The following is an 18,338-nucleotide window of genomic DNA, read 5'->3' on the forward strand; positions in this document are numbered from 1 at the left end:
AATTGATTTATCACTCTCACCCAAAAACACGTTTAAAGTAAGAGGCTATAGGCAACATATTTAATATTATGTGAATAATAAACCAAGGGCTACTGCCCACTTAAGAGAATGAATGGAGGGAATGTGAGAAAGGGGTGGCGGATGTAGGCCAATGATACGTGACTACGGGGTCTGCCATCCTTGCTTTAAAAAGTTTCAAGTCATTATTCTCTCTACCGCTATTCATCCAGGGTCCCGTTTGCTCATTGTTATTCTGCCCGAGTGAGTGAGTGAGTGAATGAGAGAGGGAGAAAGAGAGGGATAGTGAGCGAGAGAGTGAACGAGAGTGAGGACATTGTGAGAGAAAGGGAGAGTGGTAAAGGGAGACAGAGAACGGATGAGAACTGAGGCTTCCAATCGTAGGGAGTTTGATGCAGCGGTCGGGGTTTATTCGCGGTGAATTTTCTGTCCGGGGTGTGCGCGTGAAGGCATGTTGCTAATCGGCTCAACAGTGAGTAGGGGTACAGAACAGCACCAAAAGTCTGACGACGATTTGTGTGAGTAAAAAAGGAGAGCGAGAGAGCGAAGGCGGGGGGAGATTGAGATTTAGTGCGCTTCTGGGTGAAACAACCCCCCACTAACGAAGGGGAAAGCAATAGAAGAAAAGAAAAAAAAGACAAAAGGCAAACGACAAACGGCGTTTCGGTCATCTGTTTTTTTTTCAACAATGAGCTCAGAAAAGGTACAATTCCACTTGGTATCAACTATTTTGCTGCTTATCTAACTTGGAATGAATTGCGCTGAGTTTTATATGTAGGCCTAGAGATCAACAGGTGTTGCTGAATGAGGCTTTTGACTGGTGATACTGATTTGCTTCGAGAGTAATGTCTCTCATTTCGTCCACTTTCACATCTCGATAATTCGTTTAACTTGGTTTAGAGAGGATGTCTCGTATTTTAGTTATGTATGCCAATAAGAGTCAAAGTGATAAACACAACCTCACATCCTCCAATCTGTTTATAATGTTCCTGTTTCACAGACATTTGTTTATGATATGTTTCACCGATGATGTTACATCTCTGTCACACTTGTAATTGTTGCCAAAACCAGTGGAATCACTTAACTGTTGACAAGCTCTGCAGGAGTTTTTCAGTTGTTGACGTTATGTAGGCCTAGTAGCTGTTTCTGAAACATATTTGGCAACAAAATGTAAAAATTGTATTTCAATACCTATATTACAAAAGCGGTTTCAGATCATTTGTGTTTTAGTACATTGATTATAGTTTTGCTGTGTAATTCTATATTTGGCTATGTTGTCATTGCCTATGAAAATTGGTTCCCAATTGACCAACCTGGTTTGAATAACAAGAAATTAATAAATAAATTGAACCTTGAGAATGTGCCCCAATCTGCAGATTAACGGTCAATTTACCAAACCCCAATCCTAACCGTCATGACATAACAAGCATAACTGATTGTAGATCAGCTCTCATGGGGAACCAGAGGTAGTGTGTTGAGTTGGCTAGAAAGAAGTCCTGGGTTTTAATTGAACCTCTATTTATCTAGGCAAGTCGGTTAAGAACAAATTCTTATTTACAATGACAGCCTACCAGGGAACAGTGGGTTAATAACTGCCTTGTTCAGGGACAGAAAGACCGATTTTTACCTTGTCAGCTCGGGATTCGATCCAGTAACTCTTTCGGTTACTGGCCCAATGCTCTAACCACTAGGCTACCTGACACCCCAAAAAATGTGTTTCTGCCCGGTCAACAATAGGATATTGATCAAGGAAATTCTTCATTGGATTTCTTCAGATATTGATAAGTTCTTTGTGCACTTCTGCTTACCCAATTAGTCTTACTCCAGTCTCCTTTTCTCCTCACACAACACCTGATTTACTTACCAAAAGGCACATCTCAATAGGTGGTCCAGGTATGACATGACACAAGTGGGGTGTGGGCCTTTCCTCTTTGGTTCTCTATTGCTCCTCTACTGTTCCTCAAACAAGGGGGGAGTCCAATGACATCACCTCAGACCATCAGACCAACCCTTACAGCAATATGTGATAACATGAAACTATACATGTGAAAACGTGATCACATTTGAAGTGTTCCAAAAACACATTTTCACATGATTTCATATGTGAAATTTCACTTTTACACATCATGTGTTTTTTTCTGTAAAGGTAACTCTTTGAATGCCCTACTCCTTGACGTTTGCTGTTGTGTCTAAAAAAACACTATTTTGCTTCTCAAAAATGACCCTCAAGTGTGTGTACATTACTGTATTTATACTTGGGATGTTCAACGGGAAAACGTCAAATTGCTAGAGGACGTCTTTAATATAAGCTCAGAGCCTCCTTGAACATTGGTAAGAATAGTTGTACTTGCAAAAAGTCCATAGGAGGTCGATTGTACTGTACAGAGCTGTAACCCATACATCTGTGGAATCAAATTATATCATCAGGTCTATTCAACAGCAGCCTGACCGGTCAGTGTTACCCAACACATGTCTGTCTACCCAATGACCATCCACTGACATCAACAAGTGAGCCAATGCATGACATGCTGCAGAATGCCACACACACAGGATGTTGTCTGAAAGGAGCATGTGTGAGCCTTAGTGTAGAGTGAAGTCAGATGTGTGTGTTGTTGTCCCACACGAGGACCACCGTGCTGTAACACTAGAGAGAAGAGGCTTGTGTGAGAGCCACTGTACATTCATCATGGCTAGAGTACTGTAGGTTTACAGAATAGAACTTGAATGACTAGAATTATTTCTGAGACGTTCTATGATACCGTATCAGAACTATGTCTATTCTGCCCACTCTATTTCCACCAACCCATGTAATGAAGTGTCATAGGCATGACACAAGTATTGCCTAAAGTGGTCTATATTACCAATCTTCTGATTGTGTCATGTAATAAGTTAGGCATTATAGTGGAGCAGTTAGAATGGCCTGTTACTCAGTGTGCTATAGCCTGCAAGTAAGCATTTCACTGTACCGTTTAAACGTGCTGTATCCTGTGCATGTGACAAATACTTTGATTGGATTATATGTTAGAGTAACAAATGCTGTTTTTTCCAGTAGGTGCTCAACCACTGCAGACACCATGTATTATACAGTGATACCCTGGTGTATTTTGCTTAGGTCATGTGATCTGTGATACATTTGGACGTCTGTTATTACTTCTGCGTCTGAGTTATGAAGTCAAAAAACGTAACCCCCCCCCATAAAAGATAGGTTTTGGTAATAATGTTGTCTTAAAACAGCAGTCAGACCCTCCTTTGATTCCAGGCCCCGAGGTTGTATTTCCTGCTTCCATATGGATGTGAATAACACAGCACTCCTTAACTTTTGCTATTGAGTCCACCAATTACTTTATCACTACCCTACATTAGGGCAACCCAAAGGTTTCTGCTATCAGTTTGTTTCAGACCAGTCATAACCCCTCAGATAAGAACAATGGACTTTTCCAACACCAGGCACAAGTGTCATGGCGCTGAATAAACATTGGACCACAGAGAGAGAACCGTTGCTGAACTGACCAAGCTGTTCGGTGACAGAATTCCCCCCTGGATTAAATGGCTAAAGTCACACTCAACTCAGCTTTTCCCCTTACAGCCCTCCTTTGTTATCCTACAGAGATTACATGAAAAATGTTGACCCATATCGGATAATGGAGCAGGACATAAAGTCAACTTTTCCAGTCGTTAGCTCTGGAAGGTCACCCTCTTGATGAGGAGCAGCCGGGGTTCCCAAAGACTGGCTCCGGACCCACTGGTGGGCTGTGGTTTATTCCTCTTGGGTCACGGCATAGGACTACTAGAAGTCTTGGGAATAGACTTAACACAGTCCCAAACAACTCTAAAAGATGGGTCACAGCACAAGCATGTTGGGTATGCAGGGTGGTAGTTTAAGGATAAGCTGTCTGGTCCTTACCTCCTGTATGGATCATTGACCACTGATGAAAACCCTCCATCTCACTCTGTATGGGTGAGTTTGATTTGCCAGGTCACCTCCAAACACCTCGGCCTGAATACCTCTCTTGGGTGTCTAGTTAGACCTCTCATATAAGTTCTTTATACTTGAATTAATTGTACATTTCAGTCATTTAACAGACACTCTTAACCTTAATTGCTCCTGTGGATAAGTGCCTTGCTCAAGGGCACATCAACAGATTCTTCACCTAGTCTGTTCTGGGATTTGAACCCGAAACCTTTTGGTTACTGACCCAACACTCTTAACCGCTAGCTACCTGCCAACACTTGTTTCTCTCCATCTTTGTGTTTCCAGGGGACTTCAGTCTGCTGTTGTAAAGCCTAATACCCTAAGATACAGGGGAGGAGACGACAAAACATAAACATTCTGAAACACCATGTCTCGTTCAGACGAGGTCAACAAGATGACAGAAAACGTGTATAAGGTACAGTGTGTGTAGGTTTGTTGTCTCCAAGAGCAATGAATTAGTCTGTAGATGTAGTCAGGCGAGTGCCCTATATAACGTTTTTGTTGAAACTCAGTTTGCTAGCAGCAATGATCACAGACTGTGACTAAGTGGTAAGTTGAAGAGGAGACATGAATATTGTCTCTTGTTGTCATGTGTGTCATGTGTGTTGTAGGGGATTCTGGACCAGTTCAACCCCAGTCTGAAGAACTTTGTGACCATGGGGAAACACTATGAGAAAGCCCTGACAGGTGAGAGAGAGAGTGGTGTGCACACAGTATACTGTATAATGTGTGGTATAGTATATCTAGTGGTGTTGGGTGGGCATGTTGGTAGGGCATGTTTGTTTGGACATTTTAATGATGGCTCTCTGGTTTCTGGCATAGAAGCTGCATTCCACGCAGGCCCGATCCTAAAGCCCATTTAGAGGGTCTTTGTTACATGGTGCCCCTCACTGAAAGGTGTTTTACTCTCAGGAGTGACGGTAGCAGCCAAGGGATACTTTGATGGTTTGGTCAAACTGGGAGAACTGGCCAGCGACAGCCAAGGGTCCAAAGAACTGGGTGAGTGACTGGGTGGGTGAGTGACTGGGTGAGTGACTGGGTGAGTGACTGGGTGGGTGGGTGTATGAGCGAGAGAGAGAGACCGGTGGGTGGGGTGAGAAACACTAATGGACTATGGGAGAAGAAGCGAGCTAGAAAGTGGAGGAACGAGAGAAAGTAGGGAGTGAGTGAGGGAGGGAGCTGAGAGAGAGAGAGAGCGAGCATGATGTAACTGAGGGAGAGGGAGAGAGTGGGTTGATTGTTGAGAGATTAACAACACCACATGATCTCATTGTAATGCTGCAAACAGTCGAGAAGGGGAGAGGGAGAAATGCCAGACACCACAAACTACTGTGCTGTGGGAGAAAGACACACACAGCCTTTTCCTCATTGGCAGACTCACAGCTGACATCATAGGCTGAGAAGTTGAGATATACAATCATTCAGTCAGTTAACAGCTCCAGGTGAGATAAGATACTACTTTATTGATCTGACACCTCAGACACAATATTGCACATACAGACAACGTGAAGTCACAACAAGTGTTTTTTCCCCAGCCCTTTTATCCCACTCTGTATCCCTGTGTTGATGACGTATTCTCTGTATCCTGTGTCTTCTTGGGGATTCCAGGAGACACGTTATTCCAGATGGCTGAGGTGCACAGGCAGATTCAGGTTCAACTGGAGGACGTGGTGAGTGTTTACCGTGTGTGTGTGTGTGTGTGTGTGTGTGTGTGTGTGTGTGTGTGTGTGTGTGTGTGTGTGTGTGGTGATATGATTGATTGTTAAATATTGTGATGCTGTATGAATGATGGTGGAATATGATCTACAGTTGAAGCTGTTCCATTCTGAGCTGCTGTCACAGTTGGAGCAAAAGCTGGAGTTGGACATTAAATATCTTACCGTGAGTTTATCTAAGCATTTTCCTTTAACACATTTCCTTCTCTACAGCGCAACCACTTTTCTGACTAACTACTTTTTCTATCTGTTGCTCTGTCTCTCTCTCAATCGGGTTTTCTCGCTCCTCTTCTCTCTCGATCTCAGGCCACATTGAAGAAATATCAGAGTGAGCGCAAGTCGAAGTCGGAATCTATCGAGCGCTGCCAATCACAGCTCAAGAAGCTGCGCAGGAAGAGCCAGGGCAGTCGCCACCCCAACAAGTACGGAGATAGGGAGATGCAGGTAACTGGCATCCAACAACACCATTTTGTGTCAGTAGTGCTTTGTGTGTAAGGTTTCAACAATGCATTTGTGAGATTTTCTTGCAAACACCACCAGACTAAAGCATCTTACCCAGCATTACAAGGCACAGTCAATGTTTGTGTGTGTGTATGTACAGTCTGTGTGTGCGGAAGTATGGATGAGATTAAACAGAAATCTGGCTCAGCTGATTTGGCTTCCAGTCCTTACTGAAGTAAAAAAGGGGGATAGGGAAGAGAAAGAGGAGAAATCTTAGGAATGAGAAAACAGGAAATAAGAAGGGGTGGACAATGGAAGAAAAGGTTAAGGAAGGTGAGGGATAATATTTTGTGATTAGGATTTAGTTTATCACTGCTCAGCAGAAAGGATATGATGTCACTCTTCCTTTTGGTCCCTCCGTTGTGCCTCTCTCCCTACAGTGTATTATAAAGGTCACATATCTCCTACTCCGCTGTCTCTGTTATGCTGCATTCGTTTCTATGTGTGTGTTTACTAACCTCTGTCAGTATGTGGAGCTAATGAGTCGTCGTCAGGCTGAGCTGGACACGCTGGTTGCTGTGGGTTACCGCTCAGCGCTGACGGAGGAGAGGAGACGATACTGCTTCCTTGTGGACCGCCAGTGTTCCGTCACCAAGCTGCTCATCAACTACCACTGCAAGGTACACACACACACACACACACACACACACACACACACACACACACACACACACACACACACACACACACACACACACACACACACACACACACACACACACACACACACACACACACACACACACACACACACACACTGTCCCTGACCCCCATCCATCTGCCAACCTGCCTCTCCTTCCTCCCTGTGTCCAGGTGAGAGAGCTCCTGTCACAGAAGCTGTCCTCATGGCAACAGTCATGCTCCCAGCCAACCAGACTACCTGAACGGGCGCTCAACCTGCTGCGTCACACCGCCCCCTCAGGGCTCTGGGGCATCTGGGATAGCTGATCTCCTCCGACATGCTAAACTGGGCGCTGCACAGCCAGAACAGGTGAGGGCAAGGGGTTTCAGTTTCAGTTCATTAGTAGGAATTCACATGTACTTGATAAGATAAAGTGAAATTATTATAAGATTAGGGTATTCTGTTATTTAGACAGCATTCAGATGGTTTTCAGTCATTTAGCAAAATTTCATTGTTTCTTTTCATCTCTCTCTCTTACCATTTCTCTCTTTCAGAGGCTGTCAGTACAGGAGGTGCCTCCCTTGTTGAATTGTGGCTCCCAGCAGCAGAGACCCATCCCCTCTTCTTCCCAGAGTGACATCCCTCCTCCCCAAAACTCCCCCGGACCCCAGACCTTCCGCTCCCTCGCTGCCACTGGAGGGGCTATTGGAGGGAGTGGGGCAGGGTCCCCTCAGCAGACCAGCACGCATATTAGTGTCTCAGCTAGCCCCAATGTTAACAACAACATAAGTGCTAATGCTATGACTACTACTAACACTCCCACCACTTCATCCACCTCCTCCACGGTTGGCTCAAGCCAAGCCCAGCAGACCTCTCTTCTCCTGGCCACCAGCACCTCCAGCCTTTCTCCAAGTCTGATCCCCTCCACTGTGCTTTCTCTCAACCAGGGCTCCCCATCCTACTCCTCCCTACAGGGCCTGGCCCTGCCACTGTCCCTCAGTGCCCCTCACAGTCCTCCACTACCCCACAGTGCACCTCTCTCCAGGGCCATAACCCCCTCGCTGCACCACCAGGGAGTGCTAGGAGGAGGGAACACACCATTGCTGTCCCATAATCCCATGCTGATGAAGGCAGCGGAGATGTATGGAACGTCTACACTGCCGTTGCCTAGGAGACCAGTCAGCGAGGCCCGGGTGGGAGGGTTTATGGGTAGGTTTTGATACCCCCCTTCACTTTTTATTTGCCATCTTGTCCATTTCTTTCCCAATGTGATGTCTATTTAACCTCTCGCGTCAAATTGTTAAAGCTCTGAAGCTCACAAGCAATGTTATTTCATTCAAAACGTAAGCTAGATATTTCAAATTTGTATGGGAAGCGTGAATGACAAAACGTTTGCCTTTAACCTCTCTGGTACAAGTGGGACGCTAGCATCCCACCTCGACAACAGCCAGTGAAATTGCAGGGTGCCAAATTCAAAACAACAGAAATCCCATAATTAAAATTCCTCAAACATACAAGTATTATACACCATTTTAAAGATAAACTTCTTGTAAATCCAACCACAGTGCCCGATTTCAAAAAGGCTTTACTGCGAAAGCACACCATGCGATTATGTTAGGTCAGCGCCTAGTCACAGAAAACCATACAGCCATTTTCCAGCCAAGGAGAGGGCTCACAAAAGTCAGAAATAGCGATTAAATTAATCACTAACCTTTGATGATCTTCATCAGATGGCACTCCCAGGACTCCATGTTAGACAATAAATGTGTGTTTTGTTCGATAAAGTTCATCATTATGTCCAAAAACCTCATTTGAAATTGGCGCGTTATGTTCAGAAATGCATTGTCTCAAACAAACATCCGGTGAAAATGCAGAGAGCCACATCAAATTACAGAAATACTCATCATAAACATTGATCTGAGATACAAGTGTTTAACATACAATTAAAGATAAACTTCTCCTTAACCTTTCACGAGTATCTACCCTGGGTCTGGGATCACCCCCCACCCCCCCCCCCCCCCACACTGAGTAGCATAGCCTAGCATAGCGTCACAATTAAATAGTAGCATCTAAATATCATTAAATCACAAGTCCAAGACACCTAATGAAAGATACAGATCTTGTGAATAAAGCCACCATTTCAGATTTTTAAAATGTTTTACAGGGAAGGCAAAATATGTAAATCTATTAGCTAACCACGTTAGCAAAAGACACCACTTTTCTAACTCCATCAGTTTCTTACTCCATCAGGTGCTATCACCAATTCGGCTAAACTAAGATATTGATAGCCACTAACCAAGAAAAAACCTCATCAGATGACAGTATGATAACATATTTATGGTATAGGATAGGTTTTGTTAGAAAAATGTGCATATTTCAGGTAGATATCATAGTTTACAATTGCACCCACCGTCACAAATGGACTAGAATAAATACATAGAGCAACGTGTTTACCTAATTACTAATCATCAAACATTTCGTAAAAATACACAGCATACACTAATCGAAAGACACAGATCCTGTGAATACAGACAATATTTCAGATTTTCTAAGTGTCTTACAGCGAAAACACAATAAATCGTTATATTAGCATACCACATATGCAAACGTTACCAGAGCATTGATTCTAGCCAAAGAGAGCGATAACGTAAACATCGCCAAAATATATTAATTTTTTCACTAACCTTCTCAGAATTCTTCAGATGACACTCCTGTAACATCACATTACAACATACATATACAGTTTGTTCGAAAATGTGCATATTTAGCCACCAAAATCATGGTTAGACAATGACAAAAGTTGCCCAGCTGGTCAGACAATGTCGTGCGCCATATTAGACAGTGATCTAGTCGTATACATAAATACTCATAAACGTGACTAAAAAATATAGGGTGGACAGCGATTGATAGACAATTTAATTCTTAATACAATCGCTGATTTACATTTTTTTAATTATCCTTACTTTTCAATACAGTTTGCACCAAGCGAAGCTACGTCAAACAAAATGGCGTCATAAGCGATTAACATTTCTCGACAGAAACACGATTTATCATAATAAATTGTTCCTACTTTGAGCTGTTCTTCCATCAGAATCTTGGGCAAAGAATCCTTTCTTGGGTCTAATCGTCTTTTGGTCGAAAGCTGTCCTCTTGCCATGTAGAAATGCCCATTGCGTTCGGCATGAACTGGAACCGTGCCCAGAGATTCACAGTGTCTCAGAAAAATAAATGTCCCAAAATCGCACTAAACGGATATAAATTGCTATAAAACGGTTTAAATTAACTACCTTATGATGTTTTTAACTTCTATAACGAGTAGAAACATGACCGGAGAAATATAACTGGCTACACTAATGCTTGGAAAAAGAGCAGGTCTGTGTCCACCGCGCGCCCGACACATCTGGAAAAGAGTTCCTACCTACACGTGTTTTTGTTTTATAGGGGCTGTGATTGCGCAATCGATACCATTCAAATCGTCATCACGTAAAGGCATCCAGGGGAAGACGTAAGCAGTGTCCGTATCCTGATAGCGTTCACAGTGGCCTTTAAACTGACTCCAGATCAGGGGCCAAAATGTGTGAAATCTGACTCCATGTCAGGGAAATTGCTGTAGAATGAGTTCTGTTCCACTCAGAGACAAAATTCCAACGCCTATAGAAACTAGAGAGTGTTTTCTATCCAATAATAGTAATAATATGCATATTGTACGAGCAAGAATTTAGTAGGAAGCCGTTTAATCTGTAATGCAATTATGCTAATGAGAAAACAGCACCCCCTGTAGTCGCAAGAAGTTAATGCAACCGCTGTGTCAGATTTCAAAAAGGCTTTACGGCAAAAGCACACCATGCGATAATGTTAGGTCAGCGCCTAGCCACAGAGAACCATACAGCCATTTTCCAACCAAGGAGGTGTCACAAAAGTCAGAAATAGCATTAAAATTAATTACTTACCTTTGATGATCTTCATCTGATGGCACTCCCAGGTCTCCATGTTAGACAACAAATGTTCGTTTTGTTCGATAAAGTTCATCTTTATGTCATAATACCTCCGTTTTGTTGGTGCGTTTAGTTCAGAAATCCAAAGGCACAATGCGCGCTCTCAACATCAAGACAAAATTCAAAAAAGTAAAATTAAAGTTAGTAGAAACATGTCAAACGATGTTTAAAATCAATCTTCAGGTTGTTTTTGTCATAAACAATCAATAATATCTCAACCGGACAAAAGCTTCGTCAATAGAAAAGGAGAAACGAGAAAGGCGCATTCCCAATTATACGCAGGACTCATGTCTGGAAATTTCCACTGGCCTCTCATTGAAAGTGCTGTATCTCTGTAACGGCAGATTTCCTCCTCTTCGTCTGAAGAGGAGGTGTAGGGATCGGACCAAGACGCAGATTGGAAAGTGTCCATAATTTATTATAAAATAAACTGAACACTACAATGAAACAAATTAACAAATAGAATTCAACCGAAAACAGACCCGTGTGGCACGAATACTAACACGAAAGACAAACACCCACAAAACACACGTGAAACCCAGGCTGCCTAAGTATGATTCTCAATCAGGGACAACGATTGACAGCTGCCTCTGATTGAGAATCATACCAGGCCGAACACAAAATCCCAACATAGAAAATCACACATAGACAAACCCACCCAACTCACGCCCTGACCAACTAAATAAATACAAGACAAAGGAAAACAGGTCAGGAACATGACAGAACCTCCCCCCTTAAGGTGCGAACTCCGGGCGCACCACCATAAACTCTAGGGGAGGGTCTGGGTGGGCGTCTGTCCATGGTGGCGGCTCTGGTGCTGGTCGTGGTCCCCACCCCACCATAGTCAATCCCCACTTCCATGGCCTCCTCCCAATGGCCACCCTCCATATAAACCCCATTGGATTAAAGGGCAGCTCCGGACTAAGGGGCAGCTCCGGACTAAGGGGCAGCTCCGGACTGAGGGGCAGCTCCGGACTGAGGGGCAGCTCCGGACTGAGGGGCAGCACCGGACTGAGGGGCAGCACCGGACTGGCAGATGGCTCTGGCAGCTCCTGGCTGGCTGGCGGATCCTGGCTGGCTGGCTCTGGCGGATCCTGGCTGGCTCAGGCGGATCCTGGCTGGCTCAGGCCCTGGCGGATCCTGGCTGGCGGATCCTGGCTGGACGGCTCTGGCGGATCCTGGCTGGACGGCTCTGGCGGATCCTTGCTGGGCGGCTCTGGCTGCTCATGGCTGGCTGACGGCTCTGGCTGCTCCTGTCTGGCGGAAGGCTCTGGCTGCTCCTGTCTGGCGGAAGGCTCTGGCTACTCCTGTCTGGCGGAAGTCTCTGGCTGCTCCTGTCTGGCAGAAGGCTCTGGCTGCTCCTGTCTGGCGGAAGGCTCTGGCTGCTCCTGTCTGGCGGAAGGCTCTGGCTGCTCCTGTCTGGCGGACGGCTCTGACGGCTCGGGACAGACGGGCGGCTCTGACGGCTCGGGACAGACGGGCGGCTCTGACGGCTCGGGACAGACGGGCGGCTCTGACGGCTCGGGACAGACGGGCGGCTCTGACGGCTCGGGACAGACGGGCGGCTCTGACGGCTCGGGACAGACGGGCAGCTCTGACGGCTCGGGACAGACGGGCAGCTCTGACGGCTCGGGACAGACGGACAGCTCTGACGGCTCGGGACATACGGACAGCTCTGACGGCTCGGGACAGACGGGCAGCTCTGACGGCTCGGGACAGACGGACAGCTCTGACGGTGCTGTGCAGGCAGGCAGCTCAGACAGTGCTGGACAGATGAGAGACTCTGGCTGCGCTGGAGAAGAGGAATGCTCTGACAGTGCTGGACAGGTGGGAGCAACTGGGGAGAGAACCCGGAGAGACAGCCTGGTGCGGGGGGCTGCCACCGGAGGACTGGTACGTGGAGGTGGCACCGGATATACCAGACCGTGAAGGAGGACACGCGCTCTTGAGCACCGAGCCTGCCCAACCTTACCAGGTTGAATGGTCCCCGTAGCCCTGCCAGTGCGGCGAGGTGGAAAAGCCCGCACTGGGCTATGCTGGCGAACCGGGGACACCATTTGTATGGCTGATGCCATGTACGCCGGCCCGAGGAGATGCACTGGGGACCAGATGCGTTGGGCCGGCTTCATGACACCCGGCTCAATGCCCAACCTAGCCCTACCAGTGCGGCGAGGTGGAATAGCCCGCACTGGGCTAAGCACGCGTACTGGGGACACCGTGCGCTCCACCGCATAACACGGTGTCTGACCAGTACGACGCCCTCTCACTCCACGGTAAGCACGGGGAGTTGGCTCAGGTATCCTACCCGGCTTTGCCATACTCCGCGTGTGCCCCCCCCCAAGAAATTTTTGGGTCTGACTCTCGGGCTTCCGTGCTAGCCGCGTACCTTCATACCGCCGGTTCCTCTCTCCGGTTGCCTCTGCTCTCCGAGCTGCCTCCAGCTGTTCCCATGGGAGGCGATCCTTTCCAGCCAGGATCTACTCCTATGTGTAGCAGCCCTTGCCGTCCAAAACGTCCTCCCATGTCCAATTCTCCTTTTTGCGCTGCTGCTGCTGTCGCTGCCCTTTTCCACTCTGCTTGGTCCTTTTGGTGGTGGGTGTTTCTGTAACGGCAGATTTCCTCTTCGTCTGAAGAGGAGGTGTAGGGATCGGACCAAGACGTAGAGTGGAAAGTGTCCATAATTTATTATGAAATAAACTGAACACTACAATGAAACAAATTAACAAATAGAATCCAACCGAAAACAGTCCGGTGCTGCCCCTCAGTCCGGTGCTGCCCCTCAGTCCGGGGCTGCCCCTCAGTCCGGAGCTGCCCCTCAGTCCGGAGCTGCCCCTCAGTCCGGAGCTGCCTCTCAGTCCGGAGCTGCCCCTTAGTCCAGTGCTGCCCTTTAATCCAATGGGGTTTATATGGAGGGTGGCCATTAGGAGGAGGCCACGGAAGCGGGGATTGACTATGGTGGGGTGGGGACCACGACCAGCGCCAGAGCCGCCACCGTGGACAGACGCCCACCCAGACCCTCCCCTAGAGTTTATGGTGGTGCACCCGGAGTTCGCACCTTAAGGGGGGGGTTCTGTCATGTTCCTGACCTGTTTTCCTTTGTCTTGTATTTATTTAGGTGGTCAGGTTGGGTGGGTTTGTCTATGTGTGATTTTCTATGTTGGGATTTTGTGTTCGGCCTTGTATGATTCTCAATCAGAGGCAGCTGTCAATCGTTGTCCCCGATTGAGAATCATACTAAGGCAGCCGGGGTTTCACGTGTGCTTTGTGGGTGTATGTTTCCATGTTAGTGTTTTCACCACACGGTACTGTATAGGTTTTTGCACTTCGTTTATTTGTTTTGTATTTCAGTGTTCAGTGTTCGTTATAATAAACCATCATGAGCACTAACCACTCCGCATATTGGTCCGATCCTTCTCGCCTCTCCTCGTCCGAGGAAGAATATGACAGCCGTTACAATCTCCCTCATTTTTTAGAGTAAAAGCCTGAAACAATGCCTAAAGAATGGCCACATGTAGAGGAAGCCATACATACCGTGAACTGGGTCCTAAGTCTTTGTATGGTGGATAGGCTTTCAATGGAAAACAGCCTTTCAAAATAATAGTACTTCCTGGTTGGATTTTCCTCAGGTTTTCGCCTGCCATATCAGTTCTGTTATACTCACAGACATTATTTTAACAGTTTTGGAAACTTTAGAGTGTTTTCTATCCAAATCTACTAATTATATGCATATCCTAGCTTCTGGGCCTGAGTAGCAGGCAGTTTAATTTGGGCACGCTTTTCATCCAAAATTCCGAATGCTGCCCCCTACCCTAGTGAAATTAATTAATTTCACATTCCCTCTCTCCTCTGTCCCTCTCTATCTTACAGGTTCCACTCTGCCCAGAGACAGAGTTCTCCCTCTCTCCACCCCGTCTCGTGTGGAAGTCATATTTCCCCACGCTCCTGGGGGTACAGAGTGCAGTGGAGTGGGCGGGGCCTGCTTACTTCACTTCCTGCCAGGCGACGCTCTCAGCCTCCTCATCTCTGAGCCCAGAGACGGGTGGCACTATGGCCAGAACGAACGGACGGGACGGTAAGAGTTAGAACCCACCATTCAGCTGTACAAAAGCCTACAATTCTTCAAACACCAACTGAGGACTGTTCTGAAATTACATCTTCAGGCAATCCATGGGTTTTCTAGGTTATATACGGATAATACCAAAACAATTCCTCCCTCTCTCCCTTACAGGAAAGGCTGGTTCCCTTTCTCCTACACTCAGCCCTACCCCAACACCTTGGATCCCCTCGACAGCAGGTCTGTCACCATAGAAACAAGAAACTGTTATGATATTGTCATTTTATTCCTCAAAATGTTATTGTCTTAAATGGAAGTCAACTTTGTTATGGTTATGATTAAATCTTGACACTGTAACTCTAGAAATACATCCGCTATGCTGTCCACCCTTCCCTGTATTTACTCTGATCTAACAGCTTAGCTGCAGCGTTGTCAACAACATTATTGTCTGTCAGTACGATAGCGATGTCTACAAACTCGCAGTGATGATTTTGGCTTATTCACAGGAAGCTGAGAGAGGTCACTGACACTTTGACACAGATATGCTGTTTTTTTCTCTAAGTGTCATTATCATTTTGATGTGTCCATGCCAAGCAAAGAGACCAGGCCTTTAGAGAGGAATAAAAATGAATGACCCTCATTCTTTCCATCTGCCTAAGCTCTGTCCTAATCTTCTACCACCTCGTAGGTCCCCTTTACTCTCCAAGATCAACAGTACAGTTGATGAGTTAGCGTGACCACTTTCCTCCATTTATCCTCAGTCTGAAATGTCAGAACAATATGCCTGCTATTGTCATTAAGGATATTGAGTTGAGCAAGACACTTGGAAAATGAACCATTTACCACTGGTTTCTCTCCAGATCCCCGCTCCTCTCTAAGGTCAACAGTACCAGTACGGGTCAGTTAGATAAGCTGGTCTCCCCTTGTCTGCCTGCCCTGACCCCTGAGTCCGAGGAGGAGCGCTCATTCCCCCCTCAGAGGGTCAGCACCTTCCGCCCGCGCCCATACAGCATGGCCGACTCCAACCAGGTCAGCCTGAGGCCGAAGGTCAGAGGTGAAGGGGTAGAGTGGGCAGGGCCCTCTGACCGACCGGTTCTGTCAATGCTGATGCAAGAGGTATAGATGGCTTATAATGACAGAATATAATGTAGATATGATATGTAATGGGTTAATAACACTAGGATCTTCATCGCTTTTACCACAGCTCTCCTCAGACTTTGCCTCTCCTCCACCCTCCCCAACCTGGTAAATGCATTCATTATATTATTTATACAGTAGACATAGTGCATTGCAGTAGTCACCAACCCTGGTCCACTTTAGATAGATGACTGTCGATAAACGTGTCTAAGCTTCTGTCATGCCTGAAATGCACATTGTCTCCCTGGCAGGACCAACCCATTTGCCCATGTCCGGCTCAGAAAGACAGTGACCAACGATCGCTCTGCACCCATCATCGAATAGGACATGGTCTCCTTGAACAGGCATCCAATGGAGAAGTGTTAATAGGAAACATTCATGTGTTTGGAATTTGTTTTCAGAGTCCAGTAACTGTGTTGGTTGAGTTCTCAACTGTTGAGCCTTAAGAGAAAGCCTTAAGTAAACCTTTCTGTTTATGTTGGTTATTTACAAGTGCTTATTAGATGTGTATTAATCAGGCCTAAGTCAAAATACAGACACTTATGTGGTGTTATTTTGAAGATAGAAGAATCAAAGCTGACATTTGAGTGACATAACAGTGATTGTCAAAGACCCTTTGGACAAAATGAGATCTTGAATAAAAATCCACCATAGTATTTGAGAATTATAGAGTAAAAAGATGAGTGTGGGAGTTGGAATTTGAAAAATTCTGTGATGTTAGTAAAAACACAAACAGATGGCGGCCATTTTGTCGGCATGTCCAACATTAACATTTGAGCCCTGGGCATTACTGATAATTTTATAATGTTCTTTTCATTTTACAACACTTTTCTAGAAGTTACCTTGATAGAAAATGTTTATTGTGTTTTTTTGTCTGTACCCATTCAGGGACTGGTTCCTGGTAGCAGCCTGTAGTCGGGTAATAGTTTAATGAATTATAGCATACTTTACTTGTACCATTAGGAATTGTCTTAAAGGACAGGCTCCTGTTTTATCAGTATTTTCATTGAGGAGGATTTTTGAGAAGAGAGTTATGCAGAGATATGTGTGTATGATCCAGGAAAATCGAAACATGTTGAAGAATTGTCATTATTATTTTTTCATTGTTGGGATTAGCTAGGCAGATGTATTTTCACGATAGATGCAGGCCTACCAATCACTTGTTGATTTATCACATTTGTACAACTTAATTTACATGTTCTCTGAATGAAGATTTAAAGAAAAGTGTATTGATGTTGCTTATGATGTCAGCAGCACAATGCTGGGTAGGAAATAGTTCAAGTTTAAACACCAATATTTTTTAAATAATAATTTGTTTTAATGTGCGGTAGGATTTGTATAAGGAATTATATTTTTAAGATCAACTGATCAATTTACAAAGGCAATTGATATGTTATACACAGAAATATGTTGCATTGCAAAGCTATTACTGCTAGTTTGGGATGTGTAGATTGTATTTAACGTTTACCTTCAAGAGTCTCTGTTATCTACAGAAACGTATTAATAGAAGTAAGAAGGAGCAACAGTACAGATGTAGGATCTTTATTTGATCACTCTTTTGTTGGTGAGAATGTTCCTGCATAGCAAGAAATGCAAACTTGTAGTGTATTTTAGTTTTAAAAAGGCTTCTAAAGTGTGTCATCAACACCTACAAAAATGTAGATTAATTCACATTTCTTGTTGCTGCAGGATTATTTTCCTGCAACTGGCTAAAATGAAGATCTTACATCTGTAACAATGCATCCCTGTGGGGTGAACTGTACTTCTATTTGTATTGGACAGGTAGAAGAGGAAAGAAACAGTGGAGGGTTTGGAGGATTGGTTTTCCTGGAAAGTAGGTTTGAGAAATTGGCATTGTGTTGAGGGATAAATGTATAAGAAAAGAGATGGATTCAGCTCGTTTGTTTTTACTAGTGTCTTCTCGATTGATTTAGAATTCGACTCCAACAGATTGTTCACTTCTAGCAGATTTTAGCTGCATGTTTACCAATTGCAAACCGTACAGAACCTTATTTAAAGGGTGAAGACTGATTGTGTTTATAAAGTCTAACTTTGAAAGTGTTGAGGAAAGTATTTGGAAAGTGGAACAGTGTGTGAGCAAGTGTCAATGGTAAACTAGATGTAGAAAGTAGTATTTCTCTCTCGCTTTCTCCATGTCTGGTATCTCTCTAGTCTGTCATCTGGTATCTCGCTAGTGTCTCTGTCATCTAGAAAACTGCAGTTGAGAGATTCAGGGTGAAAATATATGGCTTTGAAAATTGAGTTTCTCTGTATGATCATTATTCTGATTTCCGGACCTTACAGTGTATAGTTCCTTCTCTCC

General features: G+C 45.1%; 1 pseudogene; it reads left to right on the plus strand.

Moving 5' to 3' along the window:
• Positions 1-208: 208 nt before the first annotated feature.
• On the plus strand, positions 209-16,426 carry LOC129837293 (brain-specific angiogenesis inhibitor 1-associated protein 2-like; annotated as a pseudogene).
• Positions 16,427-18,338: the final 1,912 nt, after the last annotated feature.

This window comes from Salvelinus fontinalis, chromosome 38, assembly GCF_029448725.1.
Source record: "Salvelinus fontinalis isolate EN_2023a chromosome 38, ASM2944872v1, whole genome shotgun sequence".
NCBI classification, from domain to species: domain Eukaryota; kingdom Metazoa; phylum Chordata; class Actinopteri; order Salmoniformes; family Salmonidae; genus Salvelinus; species Salvelinus fontinalis.